Below are 22,979 nucleotides of genomic sequence, written 5' to 3'. Positions count from 1 at the left end.
AAGGCCCCATCGTTGACCATGCACCTGTCAGCAGGTGTTTTCTAAGTGCCTACCAGGTGACAGGGAGGCAAGTGACTGGACGAGAAGCAGTTTCGTCCTCCCATGGAGTCTGTTGGGAAAGATGGACGGAGCCAGCATTGCAGTAAGAGCACATGCAGACAGGAAGGGCTTGTAGCCGAGGAAAGGTGCTCAGAGGTCAGCCTGCCAGTGGCGGGCACGAGATGGGGCACAGACAGTTAGAGTCCTGTATATTGTCACTGACCTAGTGTGACCTGAGCAAGTCACACTTCCCACCCCAGCTTCCTAACCTGTGGAGCTAAGTAAATAACCCCCACCCTGTAGGGGTTACTGAGGGCCCTGGGTTCAAGTTTACCAAGTTCCCAGGGGAGCCTGGCACTGAGTATGGCCACACATGGTTATCGAATGAAAGAATCGTTATCACACATGGATCTCCAACAGCAACAGGGCACTTGGGCAGAAAGTGATGAAACGAAGTAATGAGACCTTAGTCCTGTCTTATATCTCATGAGAGAGACTGAGGATGTAGGTGTGAGTGTGCGCGCGCATCACGTGCGCAACTAGTGTAGCTGCCCCTTATCCATGGTCTTGATTTCTGCAGTTTCAAAACTTTTAAGTGGATAATTCCAGAAATAGACAATTCATAAGTGTTTTTTAGAGTAAAGGAAGTATAATAAACTTATTTTGTATTTTATGTTTATCTCAGGTGTGGAGCATAGAGGTTGGACAATCATATAACCTGTGAAGCGATCCTTCTGAGAACCCTAGCGCCACCCACACTGTCACCATGTTACGGACCATATTCCCTGGGCTGCACTTTGCATCCTGTGACTATTGTGGTAGCTTCTTACTCCCTTCACCTCCTCACTCACCACCACCCCTCCATCCACACCCTCCGTTGTTCACTCTATGAGTCTGCTTTTGTTTTGTTTGTTCCTTTGTTTTAAGATTCCACATACAAGCGAAACCATATGGTATTTGTCTTTTTCTGACTCTTTTCAGTGAGCAGACCACTCTGCTGTGTGCCGTTCTGCTGCCCAGAACACGAATCAGCCCCTTGCCCAGCTGCCCCACGATGTGTGTGCCTCCCGCCTGTGAGTCGCTTAGCAGCGTCTCGTTTCCAGGTCCACGGTGGCAGTGGGCACTGCAAATAACCTGTATTTTCCTTGGTCACGGCCCCGAAGCGCAGGAGTGATGCTGGCAGGTCCAGTGCCACAGAGAAGCCACGAGGAGCTTCCTTCCCGTGGAAAGGTGGGCGCGTACAGGGGAAGCCACAGGACACACAGGTGCCAGTGCTCCCCGTGGTCCCCGGCATCCACGGACACCACAGCCAAAATATCACCATCTCTACACGTAGCCAGCATGAGTTTGTTCAGTGATATTTGCGTTCTGTTTCTTTGTACTGAGCCTCAGGCTACACATCCCTGACTCTGTGTGACAGCGCGACACCGACAGGAAATCGCTGGACAAAGTCAGGTGGCTCCTGGGGGAGGCTGGGGTGGGTCAGGCAGTAATGCCGGCCTGGGTGCCGCTCAGGGCTCTCCGCGGGGAGGCTGGGCATGCAGCACCTGAGAGGCGGGCCCGCCTCGGGAGTCCCGGGTCTCCTCCGCCGGGGCAGGGCCACACCGGGGTCTGGGGTGGCTGACCCTCCCTCCCTTGGCGTGGTATCTAGTGTGCAGGACGCACGTGTCTGTAGAAGCTGCTTCGCGCTTGCACAGCGCAGCCCTAAATAAACGAAAGGGGCTGTGGGGCCTGGCATCTGGCAGAGGTGAACCTGGAGCGGAGGAGCCAAGGTCTGCCCTCCGAGTGGGTCAGGCAAGTCGTTGTCTAAGGTGAGAGGGACCAGGGAGCCCGCGCGGCCAGGAAGTGGAGGTGGCCTGTGCCACACAGAACACAGACGCTGGATAAAGCACAGATGAGGAAGCTGGGGTAAGAGGACAGAGGCAGCAGCCCAGGACCCAAGAGCCACTTGACAGGGTCCCCAGAAGCCTGGCACCCCTCAAGTGAGCTCTGAAGTGTCCCCTCCCCGAGGGCCAACTTCTGCCTCCCTCTCCCTAGCCTCGTCCCATGGCCAGGGGATAGCCAGGCACAGCAAGCGCCTCCGGGCAGTGCCTGGAGAAGGGGGACCAGCCCCCACGACGCCCGGGTCCCAGCAACACACTCACGTGGGTTGGGAAGGGTGTGAATGGCTGAGGCCGCTAATCTTGGGCCCAGGACTGGCCCACGTGTCCCGCGTGCAGAGGGAGGCCCCGCGGGTCCCCCAACTGTCACCAAGTGGGAATGGGACCCAGTGGGCCTAGATCTTGCAGTTTTTCCAAAGTTTTACGTATGGTTTTTTGTGCCACGCCAGCACAACCAAGGGTGATCCCAAGTGGGGCGGGGGGAAGGGGGGGGGTGGAGGGGGCGGGGGGGGGTGAAAGGATTAAGGAAAGACAGACAAGAGAATGAAAGCTGGGTCTCAGTGGGACGCTGCTCCCTGATGAGGAGACAGCGCCAGCGCGCACAAGCCGTGTCTTTATTTTATTGCAGATGCCACGAGGCAAAGTAGGGGCGTGATCACATTGTTTACAGCATTCTCATGAGTTCCAACCTCACTCAACTACATGCACCCGAACTCTAGCACAAGGCACGTGGGGCCACGTGTTCGGACCATAGGTTCAAGCTTACAGCCACAGCCATTGGCTATGATTGTGCTGGGCGGGCCCTGCCCTCCAGCTGGGACTTGCACGTGGCAATGAGAGGACCCTGTCCTTTCATTAGTCCGAGGCTGGATTCTGGCCAAAACACCGTAACCGCGCCCCACAGATTTTGTTTCATTTTCCAGTTTTAAAATGCTTGGAACTATGTCGATACATTTCTAACCCTTGTGCTGGGCCACAGGGGCCGACAGCGTGACATTCCTATTCTAGTTCAAGGACACGCGGCCCTGGTGCTCCCCGCCTCATGGCGCCGTGGCGTTCCTCAGATCCACTGTGTTCTGAGGCTTCATTCCCGCCCGTCCTGTGCCTGAAGCGTCAGCACAGTTTCCGCGCACGCGAAGGGGCGCGGGCGAAGGGGCGAAGGCAGGTCGGACCTGGTGTCAGCTCCGAGGAACTCCTAACCTCCGCGCAGGAATCAAATCACAGCCCGCCCGGACCCAGAGCATCAGGCTCTGAGTCTCCGCTGAGGCCTCGCCACTCCACGGTGCCAGCCGGGGAGCTGGCTCTGGTTGCACAAAGGACGTAAGGAAAAGAGTCGGCCCCAGTGCGAGTGCAAATGGTGTAAGTTTTCTACAAGGGAGTTTGGTAAAGGCCACAAAGACCGAAAGCATTTGTATGCTTTTTGACTCAGTTCCACTTTAAGGAATTTGGCCTGAGTAAAAATGATGGGCTTTCATACAGACTTAATCCAGAATGTGTGTGACCGTGCGATCTACGATGGAAACTGTGACGGAAAGAGCCTGAGGAGGGCTGGGGTGGGGGTTGCGATGCCCTGGGACGCTCTGTCCCGCCTGTCACTGCCCAGGGCCTGTGGACGTGGCCTGTGCTCTCGGTCCCCGCAGGCCGCCTGGGAGCAGGGTCCCCGCTGGTCTCCGTCCCCCCGTGCTCACCACTGTCCAGGAGCCGGCACATACCAGACCCGGAAAATAGCTACATACACGCAGGACAGCTGCTTCCACTGTTGTAAGAAAATACTAGCCATGTGTTTCTATGTTATTAGTGGTTTCCCCTAGACCAGGGCTCGGCGAACGGGACTGGCTGCTGGTTTTGTAAATAACGTCCCGTTGGAACACAGCACCTCACCCTCTCACGCATCTGCAGCTGCCTTCGCACTTGACGCAGAGCTGAGCGGCTGCAACCCAGACCACGTGCCCAGAAGCTGAAGACCGTCCCTGTCTGGCCGACGTTTGCTGACTGCTGCTCTAGTCGGCGGTGTTTTCTGAGTGGACTCACAGGAACACATGGATACACGTGTGTGTGTGTGTGTGTGTGTGTGTGTACTTTTACATTATTACTTTTGTAGCCAGACAAATATTAGAATTATTTTTACGAAAGAAAAGAAGAAATGAAGGGAGGGAGAAGGGAAGGAGGAAGAAGCAAAGCTGTTTGCCCATATTTATGGACACAGAACCATGTCCCAGTGAGGACAGCGTTAAGTGGACGAGGCTCTGCAAGCGGCACACACGGTAGCAGTGGCTTCCCTCTCTGCTCTATGGATCGAGCTGCAGGGTCCCTTATACAGGGATGGTTTTCAGGAAGCACCTGGCCTGTTCCTGACCTGCGGCCGGGAGCCCACAGACCCCGAGCCGGGGTGCGCACTGATCTGTGCCTTCCATCCAGGGGCTGGCGCGGCTGCAGACTCTACCCATAGGGTCCCGGGACCACCCCCTTCCGGTGCCAATGGACGCTCAATGTTTCTTCACATCAGAAGGACCACCTGCAGAGTCCTGGGCCCTTCCAGCACAGTCTCACTCTGCACTGGACAGCAGCATGGCCACGGTGGACAGGGCCAGCCAGGGCCGCTTTTCTCAGAAAGTGTTAACGCTGGCCCGGGACCTGGCCTGGACGCCTTTTCTTCACATTAATTTTAAAAAATCCATTTAATTCCTTCCAGAGCACATCTTGCCTATTCTCTCCAGGTGAGAAAATGTGTTTAGAAAAGGTGTGTTCTGGCTTAGTAGCCAGACGCTTGCAGTGCCCATGCCTCAGTCATCTCTCCCTGACTTCAGTCTTAGCCCAGAGGGATGTTCCCAGCAGTGATGATGGCTCCCACTTCATGCTCTTCTGTCTCTCTCTGCTTTTCTGCCTCCGTAGGGGGCAGGGGAAGGTAGCCCCGCTGGGGCAGCTCTGCACAGTGAAGGCACAGTGGGTAAGCCCAGCCCCTGCTCCTGGCAGAGAGGAGCACAGATGCCCACAGAGGCTATATTTCTTTCTCCTTCTCTTCTCACTCCCCAACCCCTCTCTCTTGCTTCCTGCGATTCTCCTTCCAAATTAGCTCCCTGCGCCCAAGAACTTGTTTCAGGTTCTGCTTTGGAGGAACTCATGCTAAGGGTTCCAGAAAGTTCTCATAGGTGACATGAAGTAGAGTTCATTCGATTCTGGGAGATACTCTTCCATTGAACACCTGTGTATTAGACTTCTGCCTGGCCCTGCCCATGCTGGGTGTGCAGTGTGAACTAGAGACACAGCCTGTGGTTATGGATCGCAAGGCATTAAGTGACAATGGTGCTCACTGCACTATGAAAGGACAGACGAGTATAGGAAAGATTAACATCAGGGGAAATAACTTTTCCGTTACCCCTCTGTGGTTTGAGCTGCGACCCCTATAATAAAAGACAGATTAACAGGAGAAAACAAGCAGAATTTATTAATATGTGTGCCTTTGTATACATGGGAGGTACCCAGGGGAAAGTGAGTAACTCAAAGTGGTGGCTAAGAATTCAGGCTGAAATACCATCTTAATGGGGAAAGGGGTGGGGCATGCAGGCCTCTCATGGGAGAGGAAACAATTTGTAAGGAAGTGAATGGGCCCTTAGAAGAACAGACAAGAGGCAGGCTAGTTTGCAACAAGGTCTGGGGGTGAGGCGGGCTTCTCCTCTCCAAACCTGCCTCCCTGGCTGAAGAGACGCCCGGAAGGGGGATAGGGCGGTCGGTGTCCTCGGGGAGGACCTGTTCTTAGGCAGGTGAGGGCAGGTGAGCAAGCCTCTCCCACATTCACTGCCCTTCAAGTGCCTACAGCTCAGAGTAACCAATACACCCAAGGGGCAGGCTAGGGGTGGCATGTCCTGCGCTTGGACAGCCATATCTGGGGAGCAGCCTCGTCACTAACCTGTTCTGAGACCGTCCAGCATGAGGTTGTTGAGAAGACAACAACCAGCCAGGCCCTTAAGCAGGACTTAGACAGAGAGTGAGGCGGCGCCTGAGGCTTCCGCTCTGTGCAAACACTGAGCAAGGACGATGGCTGTTTGCTGGGAGGATTTCAAAGCACACGGTCAGGAACAGTCCCCTTCCCTCTCACACGGCTACATATTCCAAGAGCCGAACAAGGGCATGGACACCTTCGGGATATTAGTCACTGGAGGCTCAGAGCTGGCCATTAAGATTCCAGCGTGACCTGGATATGCTCCCTGCGGACAGAGCGCGCCTGGAGCCCGTGGCTCTTCTACCGCGGGGCCCAGAGCACTCTCACCTGGTTCAGACCCACAGCCTCAGGGTCACAGAGGGTCACTAAGGTGGCTGAGGAGCGCCCACCGCTGATTCCTCAGAAGAAGCTGATCCTGACAAACCTCCAGGGCGCACACACTCCGAGTCTAAGGCAGCAATTCTTCCTAAAGGCGCGCCCCTTTGCGCCAGGCTTTACGTGCTAAGAAAATGCAGGAGGTACGTCTTCGGTGCGTCTAGGCTTGTGATGGACTGCCTGTGCTTGTAGCAATCTTGTAAGAGCTTGGCTCCTATTTTTATTGTTCTCACTGCATGCTAACACTTCCAACGTTTTAGTAAATGACGGTTCTCCAGTTGCTACTTCAGAGTCGTTAAGCGGATTTAACGGGCGCTGCTAATTATTGTTTTACCTTTCACGGCGCACGCAGCAGTGCTCGGGCTGCGGTCACTGGCGATGGTCCAAACACTCAGAAAGGAACGAGGATAGCTCTGCAGGACGCACAACAGCTCATGTGATGGCAGGAAGAACATGCTACATGTATGTAGTGATGCACACCTTCAGTAATTCATTCACTCACACACTCATTATGTAGCCATATGTATGCACCAGAGACTGCAAAGAGCAGATCAGCTTAAGCGGCTCTTTCTTAGGACTGCATCCCCTGGCGAGGCATGGAACAGGGGTTAAGGACTCGAGCTAGACTGTGTATGTTTAAATCCTGGCTTCACCATTTCTTACCCATGTGACCACCAAATAGCCAATTTGTGTCTCAGTTTCCCCATCTGTAAAATGAGGTTTATAAGAGCAGCTACCTCTACAGGTACAAAGCAAGTCAGTACATACTAGTACAATATGTGTAAGTTACTGCTTGAGCCATAACCCCCACTCTCTAATTGCTGCCAACTTTTTTGTTACTATTGTGTTTTGTCTGCAGCACTCAGGGCACTGACGCTGTCTCTCTCTCTATCTAGTTATCTATTTAATTAGTTTCCTATTACTGTTTGTTTGCCTCCGTCAGATTATAGGGCGCATAAACAGACTAAATTCCCGGGGCCTGACACTGCGCTTGGCTGCCAGCGAGGCACCTGGTACGTGTTTGCTGAATGAACGAACCAGTGAGTGAACAACTCTCTGTCGGGATGCATGGCCCGTCTCGCCTGGACAAGCCTTTCACGTTTGAGGCTTCCATGGCACATGTCTGTCAAACGCCATTTGTGGAACTCCACCTGGTGTTCTGTCCAGATGGTGCCCGGGACAAAGGGAGGGTGTCCAGCCTGCGTGGAAGTCACGATGCCAGGTGACAGCAACTCACTGCATTATTCATCGTCAGATGCTGTTGGCCAGGAAACGGATTGCTGTCGGCTGAGCTCCGTAGCGGCCAGGGAGAGCCTGGTTTTAGCAGAAGCTGGACCATCACTGGAGAGAGGGTGGCATGGCAGGAAGACGAGAGTAAAAAGTGAGGCGTTTCTCAATCTTGTTTTGGCTTTGTCACTTGGGCAATTCACTTCACCTCTCTGGACCCCTCTGGGCCCCTCAGCTTAATCCTATATAATAAAAGTGTAGTATGCAAATTGTCCCCTCGACGGGGAGTTGTCTGGGAGTTCAACCTGGGGGTGGGGCCGGCTGGGGGAAGGGAGGGAGTACCTGGCTGGCAGCCGGCAGCCGCTAGGGACCCAACCAGTGCACGAATTTCATGCACTGGGCCTCCAGTGTTTTTATAAACGATGGACCCAAACTGTCATCAGAAATTCCAAAACCTGGCTGTGCACCAGAATATTCCAGAAAGCCTTCTAAAAATAGATTCCTCTAGACCAGCCGTTGGCAAACTTTCTCTATAAAGGCCCAAAGCCTAACTACTTTAGGCTTTGCAGGCACATGATCAATCTCTGTGGCAACGCTCACACTCGATCCTCACGGTGCAGGCACAGCAGTCAGAGGCCCTGCACACACCTGAGCATGGCTGACCTGGCCGCCTGCTGGGGGCCAGGGTTTGCTCCGGGCAGGCGTGGCCCCTGGGTGAGGACCGATTCTCTGTAGATTTACAAAAGCTCCTCAGGCTCTGGGGAGGCAGCCACCTTTGGGAGCCATGAGCTATAAGATCTACAGAGGCTCCTTCCGCCTCCTACCCGGGCTGTGCTTCTACACTTCTCATTCCACGGCGACAAGGGCTGCCATCAGTCAGCACTGCAAGGCGACTTAATCTTCTCTCGAGCACATCACATCTGGGTATTAGCTTTCAAAGCTTAAGTTTTTAGTCTCTCAAAATTCAGTTCTCTCCTCTACTGGAAGAGGTTTGCATGGTTCTCGCTGTGTTTAGCCCTGTCGCACTCCTCCGGGTGTGACATCCCCCGTCAGCTCTTTGTAAGTGGCACCTCCAATGCTAACCTGCAAATGAGAAGTTTAGAACTATTCCTTCAGGCATGAAAGCAACACAATGCAGGTGAGACTCCACCCTGAGGGAGGGTAGTACATAAAAATGTAAAATTATGCAAGTTAAATTAGGGGTGTTCATAGATTTGGGGCTAGAATTTCCTTTAGGTAGATAATTCCTTTTCTACTTGTCCTAACTGTTGGATGACAGACAATACACCCTTGTTTTCTGGATAGAGTCCCTGTTCCCACCTGCTATCCCTGAGTAATTGAAATAGCGCCCCCTTTCATTCTCAAAAGTGTTCAACTTGGGTAACAAACTACATGGTCACCCTTAGTGGTGGCTGTGAGGGAAAACAGCATGATTCACCCACTTATTTTAAAGGACTAAGAGCTGGATACTGGCCCGACCCTTTATCTATATTATCCTAAGTACTCATTACCTTTCACTGATGGCTGATGTTGTTGGGTTGGGTTTCACCAAAAGCAGAGCCTGAGGCAAGGCCTTGAGGAAATATAGTTTTTGCCTTTGGTCTATGGATGAGGAAGCGGAGGTTCCACTGAGGTGAACTGGTTCTGTGAGATGACACAACCTCAAAGGGACAGGCAAGACTGGCTTTTGAGCTGCCGAATGGGTCTAACTCCAAGCCCTTGTTCTGTCATAACATAGCCTGTTGATCATTTATCTGAATCCCCCAACCAACTCAGTAACACGACCCTAAGGCAGTCCATAAGCCATGAGGGCTCATGATGCACAGTTAGGGGAGAGGAGACGGGCACAAGGACAGCGCCCTCTTCACGAGGGAATAATCACCAAGTTCAGCTCTGGAAGGCTCCCCAGAGGAGGTGTATCCGGTAGGACAGTTACTGGGTCACAGGTCATAACTCCCCACAGAAGGCTGGCTGCTAAACACCACCCAGGAAGCAGGAGGGGGTGAGCAGTGAACAGGTGAAGGCTCGCCCCAATGCCCTTGGAAATGTGCTCTATGCCTCTACCTAACTGCCTCACTCACTCAAAACACTTCTGGGGAACTACTATGACCAGGCGTGCTGCTCTCCGTTCCGAGGTGACAGCAGCGAGCAGGCTGGCTTTCTAAGTAAATAATCTGTATTGAGTTATTGTTCATAGTAATTGTGATATACGTTGGTCACCTTTGTTTGCCTGTCGATACCTATTTGATCAGAAATGGGAAGGTGCACTGGCCAGGAGGTTCCCTGGTAACAGGACAGAGGTGGCTCACCTGGGGGGCACCTGGAACACCCCGTGGGCCAGTAAGTTCAGTGGGATAATGAACCACCAGTGCCCTTACACATGGACTGGCCAGAGGTCGGAAAGTGCCTGTCACACGTACACGATGACCAAGACTAATAAAACCTGAACATGATGTTTTCTTCTTACTTTTCTATAAAATATGAAACCTGGACTAAAGGTTAAGTAAAGACCATGTGACTACTCAAATGGAGTAAAAGTGTAGTTTGCAAACTCATTTAAAAAGTAGAGACAGACACGTTTCATATAGAAGTGATCCTGCTAATAAAGAAAGAAGGAATGATAAGATTAGAATATCACTATTTTGCAGTCCTTAATGACAACCAACATCACGGAGTAGCCCCCCATACCCTGGGGCTCCTGAGGGAAGAGCACAGCACCTGTACAGTAGTCTTAAAAAACAAAATTGAACCTCAATCTGATCAAACTCCTAAATCCACCTACCAATGACCAATTAAGAAGAACTTGGTGAAATATACCATGAGGGGAGAATCAGCAAAGTCCAGACTGTGAGAAACTCTACAGGTCAAATAACCCAGTTTCTTCAACATATAAATTTCAAGGGGAAAAACAAAGATATGGAGGGGAAACTGATAGATTAAGAGAAACTAACATGCCCTAGCCAGTTTGTTCAGTGAATAGAGCATCAGCCTGCAGACTGAAGGGTCCTGGGTTCGATTCCAGTCAAGGGCACATGCCCAGCTTGCGGGCTCGATCCCCAGTGTGGGGCTTGCAGGAGGCAGCCGATCAATGATTCTATCTCATCATTGATGTTTCCATCTCTCTCTCCCTCTCCCTTCCTCTCTGAAAGCAATAAAAAATATCTTTAAAGAAAAGAAAAGAAACTAACAGGCCCAGTAGTTGAGCATTGTGCCATGTACCAAGAGGTTGCTGGTTCCATTCCTGGTCAGGGCACATGTCTGGGTTTTGGGCTTGATCCTCAGTAGGGGGCGTGGAGGAGGCAGCCTATCGATGTTTCTCTCATCATCCATGTTTCTGTCTCTCTCTTCCTTCTTCCTTTCCCTTCCTCTTTCTCTAAAAGTCAATAAAAACGTATTTTAAAAAACTAGCAGACATATCAACCAATCCCAATGGGTGGGTGTTATTTACATCTTGAGTCAAACAATCTGCAAAAGAACATATATCATCTCCGAGACAAATGGAAAGGTAAGCTCTGGATGTATGATGACATCAAGGAATTAATGTTAAATTTAAAGATGTGATACTGGCTTTGTGGAAAAGGAGTCCTTCTCTTTTAGAGGTACACACTGAAATATTTATAAAAATATGATATCTCAGATTTGCTTCAAAATAATGAGGGGAGCATGAGGATGTGAATACAGCACAGTTGGTCATGAGTTGATAATTTTTGAGGCTGGTTGGTGGGTGATCATCGTATTATTTTGTATTTTATATATGGATTTTGTATTTGTATATCTACATGGATAGATATATTTTATATTTGGATTTTTCTGTAATACAAAGTTAAGACAAACAGAAAAGCAGAGAACTCGTTCAAAAAGAAACCATAACCCTAGCTGGTTTGGCTCAGCGAATAGAACATTGGCCTGCAGACTGAAGGGTTCCATGTTCGATTCCGGTCAAGGGCACATGCCTGGGTTTTGGGCTCAACCCCCAGTGGGGGCTGTGCAGGAGGCAGTCAATCAATGATTCTCTCTCATCACTGATGTTTCTCTATCTCTCTCTCTTCCTCTCCCGTTCTTTCTAAAATCAATAAAAATATTTTTTTTAAAAAAGAAACTATATAGAATTCAAGTCTTTAAAGAGGTTTTTAAACTATTGCTTCTCTGGAGGAAGTGAAAGTTAGGGACTAGCACATTTCTCATTTGCCTCCATCTCACTCCCCAGTAGGCTTGGATGCAAGATGGAAAGGACAGAAGCTTTGGGGCCAGAGAGACCCAAATTGAATCGGTGCCCTGGCTCTGCATCTTGAAGTCACTCAGGTTCTCTGAGTTCAACGTTCCCCGGGCCTGGAATGAGGCTAACACGACCTTGAGCACTTAGTGACGTACTGAGCAGAACCTGGGTGGCATGACTTAAACTCAAGTGCATCTGACTCCAAAATCCATGCTTGTCCAAAATCCACGACACCACACTGTGTTCAATGATGAGGTCTCACTGTTGGTGAGTTGACCTTGAAGACTCACAGCCATTGAGGCCTGGGATCAAAAAGGACGACTTCATTAAAAAAGGGACCACACGTTCAGGACATGTGCTCCCTGAAGTCCAACTTCCAGTGTTTGAATCCCAGTTCTACCATTACGGGACCCTGGGCAAGTCACACGACCTCTTCAGCCTCAGCTTTCCTTCTGAAAATGGGGTAATAACAGTGTGTTCCCAGGGACTTTACGAGGGATCACTACAGTGATATAAGCACCATCTGTTACTGCGCCTGCCCACTGTCCTGCTGTCTTCCCTTCCCCTTGATTCTCTTCAGAAGCAGCAGCCTCTCCTGCTCCCGGTGTTTGAGGGGGCCTGAGACCGCTCTCACGCAGGGGGAGGAGGACTGGTCCCTCTGAGCACGTCTTCTGGCCATGCCTGGTGCAGGCATGAGCGCGGGCCCATGCTGGGTGGATGGGATCCCAGCATGACTCACGGCAGCAGCTCTTTCCTCTGGATGTTGGAGAAGGAGCTGTTAGGCCGCTGCCCAGAGAGCCCACCGACGTGGAAGAAACACAACCGAAGAGGCGCTGCCCTGGGCCGGAAGCCCCGCGGAAGGGCTCAGCCACATCCTCCTGTTGCCTAACGCATTCTGACTGACAGAGGTCCCGGCACAGAGCAAACACTCAGTGAACGCTGGCTAACACTACTGCTGGATGAAAATAAACCAAATTTCTCCTGCTACTTCTTCTTCTGTTACTTTGCTTGGATTATTTAAGTTTGTTTTTTTCAAATTACAGATAATTTCAAATAGATGCAAAAGCAGAAAGAAAAGTGTAATAATCGCCCATGAACTTCATAGACAATTACCAACTCATAGACAACTTTGAGATATACCCCACCTACCCCCTTTCCCATGTTATTTTGAAGTAAACACTATATATATATGAATGAAGATTATATATATATATATATATATATATATATATAATCTTCATTCATATATTTTAGATTCTTTTATAAAGTTTCAGTTCCTAGTAGACATTGTTGGCGGCCTACCCATTAGCCATTTCCTCGATTAGTCCATCCAAAAGTGTTCATTTCTCACTCCTCTCCCACGCAGCCAGCGATACAAACATCACTGAAGCCTCATGGTGAACCTGTTTAGCCCCAAGTTAATTTCATTGTTGTCAGTAACAGGGTCAGGAATGCAACTCAATTTGGCCATTGAAACATAAACGGGATACTGTTGGGGAGCACAATACTTTTGGAAAATTTTCTGCTTTCCTATGAGGCAGCCACAGGTTACAGTCCCCCTCTTCCTACGACTGTTGCCCTGGAGGTGATGCTCCGAGCTGGACTTTAGATGAAGTAATACCAAGATGGCTGAGGACAGGGGAAGGAAGCTGAGTTGCTAAATCAAGCAACCCCAATGCCTACGCCACCTCTGGACTCAATGTTCTGAGAGTTAATGTTCTGAGAGCTGACTGTTCAAGCCTGAGTGCACCAGGCGTTTGGCATTTGCAGCTGAAATCACCCGGCTTTGCCATCCGTACAGACCCATGACCTGCACAGTCTGGGCTTTGAAAGCCAAGGAAGGAATCCGATTGAGACATGAGAGAGTAGCTTAGCCCAAACAGAAGTTGATTTTTTCTCATGTAGAGTTAGCACAGGTGGTCCCGGACAGGTTGCAGGGGCTCTGTGGTCCTCAGGACCGGGTTTCTCCTGCAGTCCTCACACCCAGCTTCCCTCCTATCTCGTCAGCTGCTCGGACTCCACCAGCACAGGCATGCTCCCGCCACAGGGGAGAAGGCAGAGATGATGCAGACACCCAGTGTCTTCAGGACACAACTCAGAACTAATCACACACATCACATCTCATTGGCCAGAACTTAGTCACGTGGCAACAAACAATTTTGGGTGGTCATATGTCCAGTTCTATTTCTACAAGAAAAAGGGAGAAATGAATATTGGGGCACAGAAGAGGCAAGGAGGGTTAATTTTATTTGATTCAAATGACGCTTTTTTAATTAAAATGACTTCAGAATGTAAACAAGATTTAAAAGAAATGTCCTTAAGCAACCCCTCACCCAATGATTTAACAGCCTATTTACTTAGAAATAGGTAAAAATATACATTCCTTCCATCTCTTCTTTTTAGGTGGAACTCAGAGGGATGCCAACAATCATGTTAGCAGTTTATTACCACGTGTACATAAAATTAATAACTGAATCTATGGATTTCCCTTAATTACAAATTTCTTTTCCTCAATTAGACTGCACAACTATGGCTTAATTATATTCTGCTTTTAAAAAAATATGTTTTTATTGATTTTTAGAGAGAGGAAGGGAGAGGAATAGAGAGATAGAAACATCAATGATGAAAGAGAATCATTGATCAGCTGCCTCCCACACACCCTCTTCTGGGGATTGAGCCCCCAACCTGGGCATGTGTCCTGACCAGGAATCGAACCAGCGAACTCTTGGTTCCTGGGTCGATGCTCAGCCGCTGAGCCACACCAGCTGGGCCTTGAGCCACACCGACTGGGCATATTCCCCTTGATTATCACCAGAATCTCATAACAAGCTCCAATTTCACGGTGCTATTATTAACCAGAGTAACCCAACTTATGAAAAAGTAAAGACAAATAGAGAAAAATGATGGAACTGGCAAGAAGCACAGTCTATAGCCCTGTTGAAATTGCTGTAAAAAAAGGTTTCTCTAGTTAAGATATAAACGAGACTTTAATTCAGTGGCAGCAGGTTTTAAATGATGCAAGAGAGCCACCAAGGCAAATGCCTTCCTCCATGGTCCCCTCAGGGTCAAGTCCCACGCTTCAATTATAATTCCCCCAAATCGCCGTGATGCGGCCAATGTTTCAGATGAACAGCAGCACAGCACGATTCTCTGCGAATCAGAAAGTCTAGTTAGGAGGTTTGTTGAAATACACCCCAAAATGCTCAGCTGCAAAACACATTGACGTCTCCCCGAGGATGGGAATATTTCTGATCTGTGTTCCCCAAAGAGGTTACTGTTGCAGAAAACAAGTGTGTCATTTAGGACAGCAAATCAGAGTTCTCCGTGCAGCGAGGCTTCCTGCGGTCCCGTCGGGAAGGCTGAGCGGCCCGTCATGGAATCATGTTTACACGAACAGGGAAGGGCCCGTGTTGCCAAGACGTGTGTTTCCTTCGCGGGCATGCACATGATGAGCTTGCAAGGAAATACCGAACGGTTGAGCTTGCCTTTCATTGCGAATGGTTTCATTCCTCGGAAAAGGGTTTTGTATGGAAAGACATGACTTTGCAAGTCCTGCTTCAAACTACCAGTCAAGTCTTAAGATGTCTCCTAGGGGCTTGCCCTGGTCAGACGGCCTTGGCATTGACATAGTGGGCATGCTGGGAGGAAGGAACTCCCGAGGGCTGCACATCCAAACCACTGGTGGCTGTGCTAGCACTTTCAAGCCGGAGTCAGTCTTTGGAGAATCGTAGTTTTGGCCGATTCCTTCCATACACATTATTGTTAAAAAAAAAAAAAAAAAAAAAAAAAAACCCAAAAAGCAAATAAGAATAATTGGGATCTAACTTCCATATTTGGGGGGGCATTGCTTGCCAACTCCACTTCTTCTACTTCTGGGCAGAGGAGTAAGGACCAACCCTAAAAGAGATGAAGGCTGGGGAAACCCGTAGACCTCTCTCTGGGAGTGATTTGTCCGATGAGAATGGGAGACGCCCCATTGCTCGTGCTCAGCCTCCACCTCCGCTGGCCTTTCTCTCCCTAAGCTGCCTGCGCACAGCCAGCCGCGCCTTCCCCCTGCCTGCCTGAGGCTGCACAGGGCGAGGCAGGTGCAACCTTCTACGCAAGTGGTGGGCAAGCTAACACTGCGCCGTGCCCACTCTTCCCCAGCTTGGGCTCCAGAGTCCGTCCACAGGGAGGAAATATAATGAAGACCATTGGCTTCCGGCCCACAGCGCGGCTCCATCATTAGACCTCCTATTCTGACCCCACCCCCCCTCACTCCTCACGCTGAACCGGAGAGAAGGGGACTGTGCCAGCCGGGAGGGGCGTTCACAGCGCCCCTTGCACTGGCCGCAATGCGTCTCTCCAGCCGGACCTGTCCCCCCCGCTCCCCCCTCAGTGCTCTAAGTACACGTGGCTCCATTTCTTCAACATCCTTGTGTTTTTGTTTCTGTTGACAATTCACCTGGTGGTTTGTAATCCACCTGCACGGGCCTGCAGAGTGTTTTTAACTAATGAGTTTGATCTGACTAATATAATTTATGGACGTCTGTCCCTGCTAAATGTGACATGGAAAGTTAGGTAAAAAACAAATTAGCTTTAGGCAGGAGGCCTGCAGGAGTGATTGTGCACACGTTTAGTCTAGAGGAGAGAAGCTATGAAACCCAAGGGGAGAAGGCGGGGACTCCTCGCTCTCCTCTTGCTTCCTCAGCCGTAGCCTGGCCTCAGCCCACGTATGGGAAGGGACTGCTTACTGCCTGCCTGGCCGGAAACCTGCTCTAGCACCTGAGCTCAGTCAAAACGAAACATGGTTCCTGGTCCTTCATCTCCGAGCACTTCTGTCCTAAAGACACAAGTTTAAATGCTATACATGTCATTACAACAGCAAGCGTTCAACACAGCAAAAGACAAAGAATTACAACCGGGAGGAAGTCCAGTGCCGCGCGCTCAGCTCTGCCTGCCGGCCGCTGCGGCGGATCCACATGCTCTCCTGCCCAGGGGTTCAGGCACCGTGTAGGCACCGTTAGCACATGCCATGTGAGGGGCAGTAAGGAACCAGACAGGCAGGGTTCCTGCCTTCCCAGAGGCAACTGTGGCGGGGAAGATGGACTGTTTAATAAGCACTTAAGCCGGAATAAAGTGCTGTGAATGGAGAGAGCGACGCTGGCAGGGAAGCCTATAGCAAAGCAATTAAGCTGGTCTAGGAACTGGAAGGTTTTGTGGACAAAGTGGCTTTTAAACTTAGCCCGGAGGATGTGCGTGAAGGAAAAGCAAACGTGTTGCGGTTGGGAGGTAAATCCAGTGCCAGCAGCTGAGGGACTCTGGGCATGCGCCCAGCTCCCAATCTCTGAACGAAATAAGGGCTGGAGAGGCGTCACCTGGGAGGGTCCTCTGGTCGGTACAGGTCCCAGGACCCTGGGAGATGGCCCATCAGTTTAGTCCATCTCCAGTCTATCCTTCCTGACAAAATGCAGCTCACACAAATGAGAATATTGAGGAAACATCCATGGGAGGTTACAATGCTAACATTGGGAAAACAGGCAGCTTTGAAGTCATACCATCGTAGGCTGAAATCCTGGTTCTGCCCTTACTAGCTGGGTAGCTCTGGGAATGTTTCTTAACTTTTGAGCCTTAGTTCTCTAATGTGTAAAATGGGGCAAGATGTTACCTATCTCACAGACTGGCTGTGACGACTGGAGTCTGAGATGTTGTAGGTTAATTCTCTGCCCGTGTCTATTTCTTCTCTGCTCATTATAGCCTTGGTCACTGAATGAGACTCATTGTATAATGATTACTTGTAACCTATTAGGACTTTTTGTGGTTACAGATGAATAAATCCCAACATGAAATATCATAAGCAAAGAGGGAAAACTAGAGCAGGATATTCTGATATTTACACACCACACAGGCAGCAGAGAGGTCAGGGAGGAAGCCAGGGCTCGGGGAGGATATAATCAGGGGTTCAAATGCAACTGAACTCGCTCTCTGCACATCAACCTCCGTCTTCTGTTCACTGACTTTTTCTACAGAAAGGAAACCTGGGCTCCAGCAGCTCTCAAGCTTCACCGTTTACAGCTTCAGTTCCGGAGAGAGAAAACCTCCAGCTCCAGGGTCCTGAGTGCAGGGATCCCAGGGAAGGGCTCCAGGCCGCCCACGTCTTGGACAGGCGGGCAGCCAACAGAAAAGAGGGCCCGGCTCAGTGGTTAGAGCGTCACCTGTGCACCGAAGGGTCGCAGGTTGGATTCCCTGTCAGTCACTGACCTCAGTTGCAGGTTCACTCCCCGCCCCTGGTTGGGCACGTGTGGGAGGCAACCAATCTATGTGTCTCTCTCACATCAATGTTTCTCTCCTTCTCCTTCTCTCTCCCCCTCCCTCCCTCCTTTCCACTCTCTCTAAAAAATCAATGGGAAAAATATCCTCAGCTGAGGATTAACAACAAGAGGGCACGGCTGTATAAGCCGGTCACTCCGACAGCAGCCACAGAACAGGGCTTGAATGGGCAATTCCCAAAGGAAGGGGACTGAGCAGAGCTGAGCAGAAGATCCCAACATATGGACCAGATCATAGGTAAACTGCTTCCCTAAATGACACAAAAGACACAAGTCATTGAATAAATGCAACAAATTCTTCTAAAAGCTGAAATTCTGCTTGGGGAAAGTCATCACCTGGGTTTCAGAAGTCACCGAGTATGTATTCATTTGCTTTGCTCATGCTGAAATTGTCTCACAAAGTTCAATGCCCAAGTCCAGTTTCCTTAGCCTTTAGTTTGCTTTCTTAGGGGGTGGGGGTAGGAGCTGCAGTGAGACATACTATTCTAGCAATACCCTAAACCAGCCGATGCCAAAAGCCTTCCTGTGGCCTCACCAAGAATATTGCTGTGCGGGCGAACTGGGAATTGCAGGCATAGCCGGGCACCTGCAGTGTCTGCTCGGCACTTAATGATCAAAACACACTCCCACAGGCGACTGTCCTGTGAAGATGACTAACAAGGAGAAGGAGGAGGGGAAGGAGGAAAAAGAAGGAGAGGAAGAGGAAAAGGGGAGGTAGGAAGGGGGAGATTTAAGAGAGAGACAAGAAAATTAAGCCAATCTGACCTGGGCACTGCTGAACATCTTTCTTAAAAAAGCTAGTTTCATGCAAGCATTTCACACCTTGGAGATTTTTCTAGAAGCTCACATACACCAATTTTCCTCTAATTTAAGGATCTATTCTTTCACCAACATTTTCTGAAAAATATTTGACAGAGCAGGAATTGGCAAACCAGTCCAGGGAATGCCAAGTGTGGGGCTTGAGATGAACTCGTGGGAATCCCCAGAGGGGCGCCTAAGAACACTGCATCCCTCTATGGTTCTCTTTTAATCTCCGCGCACGCCCCCCCCCCCCCCCCCCCCAGTTCTCTGAGAGTCTTAGTTTGGTGCCATCACATACTGAGCACTTCTCTGAAGCCCGTTCTACCCGCTGGGCAAGAGGACCTAGACCGACTGAATAACCCTGGTGTGTTTTCGTTGCACCTAGTAGCCTAATAATGTAGGCTAGGGATATTGGTATTTTATACTAGGGTTTTACATTACCTTTAAATTGGGGGATGGTCTAAAAAGATGGCAAATTTAAAGAAAAATATCTAGAGCGGTGGTAGCAAATAAGGCAAGGCTATGGCAAGTACTCTTGTTGTCACTGAGCAAGTATGCTTTTGAGAGTCATCGGTCAAAAGGAGACCTTATGTTCAGAACCCGACTTGGTGTGGGAGGACTAGGAAGTCAAATATTTTGGGCAGGAAAGAGAGCCAGTGGATTTCAAGACCTCTGTCAGCGCCTCACACATTTCCTTCAGGGCAAGGCTTTCCCCTTGAGGTGCTTACATTGGTGACAATAATTGTAACACTGAGAATCCTAAAGAGGTTTCCTCTTAAAATCCTTAGTCTAAGATGCTCTTGAGTCCAAGACAGGAGGAAAGTAAGCCAAGCTTCAGGACCGGACTAACGAAAAACTTAAAATGGCCGTAAAACCGCCTCACCTCATATTAACAAAACAGTGGAAAATGTGGGACTGGCTTGGGAACTGGCCACCAGTGAGACATTCTCTACCTTTCATGCTGGGGAACTTCATGAGGAGGAGACACAGAAAACCTGGAAGCTGCTGGTGGAAAAACAGTGACGGATATCTTTGCCAACTCCTAAAAATAAGCAATAAATGTTAACTAACTGTGGACCTGTACACTTATTTTAAAAATCAACAGAATTAAAAAAACAAAAGACTTAATTTCCATTATAATGACCTTACCGAAAACCCTAAATTGATTACTTTTTTTTAAAGAAAATGTCATTTAAAGATAATAACCACTTACATCCAATAAATAATAAAATCAGAACACTGCTCAGTAGGGCTTTTGTTGGTTCAGCCTGCAGATTCAGTTCTTGAGATAAAATATATTTTAGCTTTTCCCCCCTTTATACACGAAGTCTTGGCTACCACATTTATTACATTCTCCTAGTTTCTTTGATTCTGGTTCTTTATTTAAATTTGTCTTGTATTTTCTTGTAGTATAGGTGTTTACTACCGTTAACCCTTTTAGGCAAGCAGTGGAATATTTTGAGCCAAGAGTGGGAGGTAAAATCACTTTAATGCATTTTTTTAGTAACTTACTAAATACAAGATCTTCTGGGAGGTACTACAGAAGGAGAATTTCAGTGCAATGAAAACAAACACACAAAAAGTGAAGCACAATGGAGGAGTAATTTAATAATGCAAAACAACAAAGAGGAGGTAATTAAGACCTTACAGCTTCTGCAGGAGCTGGATGGTACATGTCATGAATGAAGGGGAGGCCTGTACCGGGAATGGGAAGCCTGTACTGGGAATGTCATAAATGATGGGAGGCCTGTACCGGGAATGCCCTGAATGAAGGGAAGGTGTGTACTGGGAATGCCCTGAATGAAGGGAGGTCTGCACTGGGAATGTCCTGAATGAAGGGGCGGCCTGTACCAGCACAGTGCAATGGTGGCTGGAAGAAACACACGTGCATGTGTGAAATGGGGCAGCTTACAGCGCAAGCCCATCTAGTTGCCTATGTGAATACAGAGCCTTGCTTTGAATTCTTCCAAGTCAGCTAGAAATTGATTTTTTTTTAAATTTATCTTTATTGTTGAAAGTATTACAGATGTCCCCTTTCCCCTCCCCACTGGCCCACGCCACTGCTCTCCCGACCTCCCCACACCCCGCAGGCCTTCACCACACTATTGTGTGTGGCCATGGGTTATGCTCATATGCATGTAAGTTCTTTTGTTGATCTTTTGCTCCTCCCCCCCTCTTCCTAGTCTGTTCCATGCTTCCATGTCTCTGGACCTAGTTTGTTGGTCAGTTTATTTTGTTCATTAGATTCCATGTTAGGTCATGTGATGCCTCTCTTTCTCGGACTGGCTTATTTCACTTAGCATAATAGTCTCCAGGTCCATCAATGCTGCCTCAAAGGGTAAGAGATCCTTCTTTTTTACTGCTGCTTAGTATTCCATGGTGTAAATGTACCACAGCTTTTTAATCCACTCATTTACTGATGGGCACTTGGGCTGTTTCCAGATCTTAGCTATTGTAAATAATGGTGCTTTAAACATAGGAATACATATATTGTTTCTGATTGATGTGTTGGGTTTCTTAAGCTATCGTCCTAGAAATGGGATCACTAGGTCAAATGGCAGTTCCATTTTTAATTTTTTGAAGAAACTCCATGGTTTTCCATAGTGGCTGCACCAGTCTACATTCCCACCAGCAGTGAACTAGTATTCCCTCTTCTCCAAATCCTTGCTAGCACTTGGTGTTTGTTGATTTGTTGATGGTAGCCATTCTGTCAGGTGTGAGGTGATACCTCATTGTCATTTTGATTTGCACTTCCTGGATGATTAGTGACTTTATAAGCATTTTTCATACGTCTCTTGGCCATTTATATGTCCTCTTTGAAGAAGTGTCCACCTAGGTCCTTTGCCCATTTTTAAAATAGGATGGTTTGTCTTCCTTTTGCTAAGTTGTATGAGTTCTCTATATATTTTGGAAATTAACCCCTTGTCAGAAGTATCATTGGCAAATATGTTCTCCCATACAGTGGGTTCCCTTTTCATTTTGTTGATGGTTTCTTTTGCTGTGCAGAAGCTTTTTAGTTTAATGTAGTCCCATTTGTTATTTTTTTCCTTTGTCTCTCTTGCCCTAGGTCATTGGTCGGCAAACCGAGGCTCGCGAGCCACATGCGGCTCTTTGGCCCCTTGAGTGTGGCTCTTCTACAAAATACCACGTGCGGGCGTGCACGTACAGTGCGATTGAACTTCGTGGCCCATGTGCAGAAGTCGGTTTTCGGCCTGGGCGAGTCTATTTTGAAGAAGTGGCATTAGAAGAAGTGCAGGGTGTCGGTCGGTCGGGCGACAGCGGACACGGCGCAGGCGGGCCGCGGGATACGCAGTGTGGGGGAGGTACATTGTTTTGAGGTACGTTCCCTGAGGTCGACCCCTTCCAGCTCTCCCATCCACACTCGTCTATCTGAAACAAGTATGCAAGACGAGTGTGGATGGGAGAGTTGGAAGGGGTCGACCTCAGGGAATGTACCTCAATCAGATTGAGGACATTTTTAGCAAAGGCCAGCTTAGGAGTACCCTAATTAAGTTAATAACAATGTACCTACCTATATAGTTTAAGTTTAAAAAAATTTGGCTCTCAAAAGAAATTTCAATCATTGTACTGTTGATATTTGGCTCTGTTGACTAATGAGTTTGCTGACCACTGCCCTAGGTGATATATCTAAAATTCTGCTATATGAAATGTCTAAAATTTTGCTGCCTATTGTTTCTTCTAGGATTTTTATGGTTTCATAACTTACATTTACGTCTTTTATCCCTTTTGAGTTTATTCTTGTATATGGTGTAAGTTGGTAGTTCAGTTTCTTTTTCTTTTTCTTTCTTTTTTTTTTTTTTTTTTGCATGTACCTGTCCAATTTTCCCAGTACCATTTACTGAAGAAACTGTCTTGGCTCCACTGTATGCTCCTTTGTCAAATATTACTTGAGTGTAATGACTTGAGTTGATTTCTGGGTTTTCTGTTCTGCTCCATGAATCTATATTCCTGTTCTTGTGCCAGTACCATGCTGTTTTGATTACAATTGCTTTGTAGTATAATTTGGTATTGTGATCCCTCCCATTTGTTCTTCTTTCACAAGATTGTTGTGGCTATTCAAGATCATTTTTTTCCATATACATTTTTGGAGTATTTGTTCTAGATCTGTGAAATATGCAGTTGGTATTTTAATAGGAATTGTGTTGAATCTAAAGATTGCTTTGGGTAATATA

Source organism: Myotis nattereri (genome assembly GCF_964212035.1).
Source record: "Myotis nattereri genome assembly, chromosome: 14".
Lineage (NCBI taxonomy): Eukaryota > Metazoa > Chordata > Mammalia > Chiroptera > Vespertilionidae > Myotis > Myotis nattereri.
The sequence above is the reverse complement of the archived record's forward strand: the minus strand, read 5'-3'. Positions refer to the sequence as shown.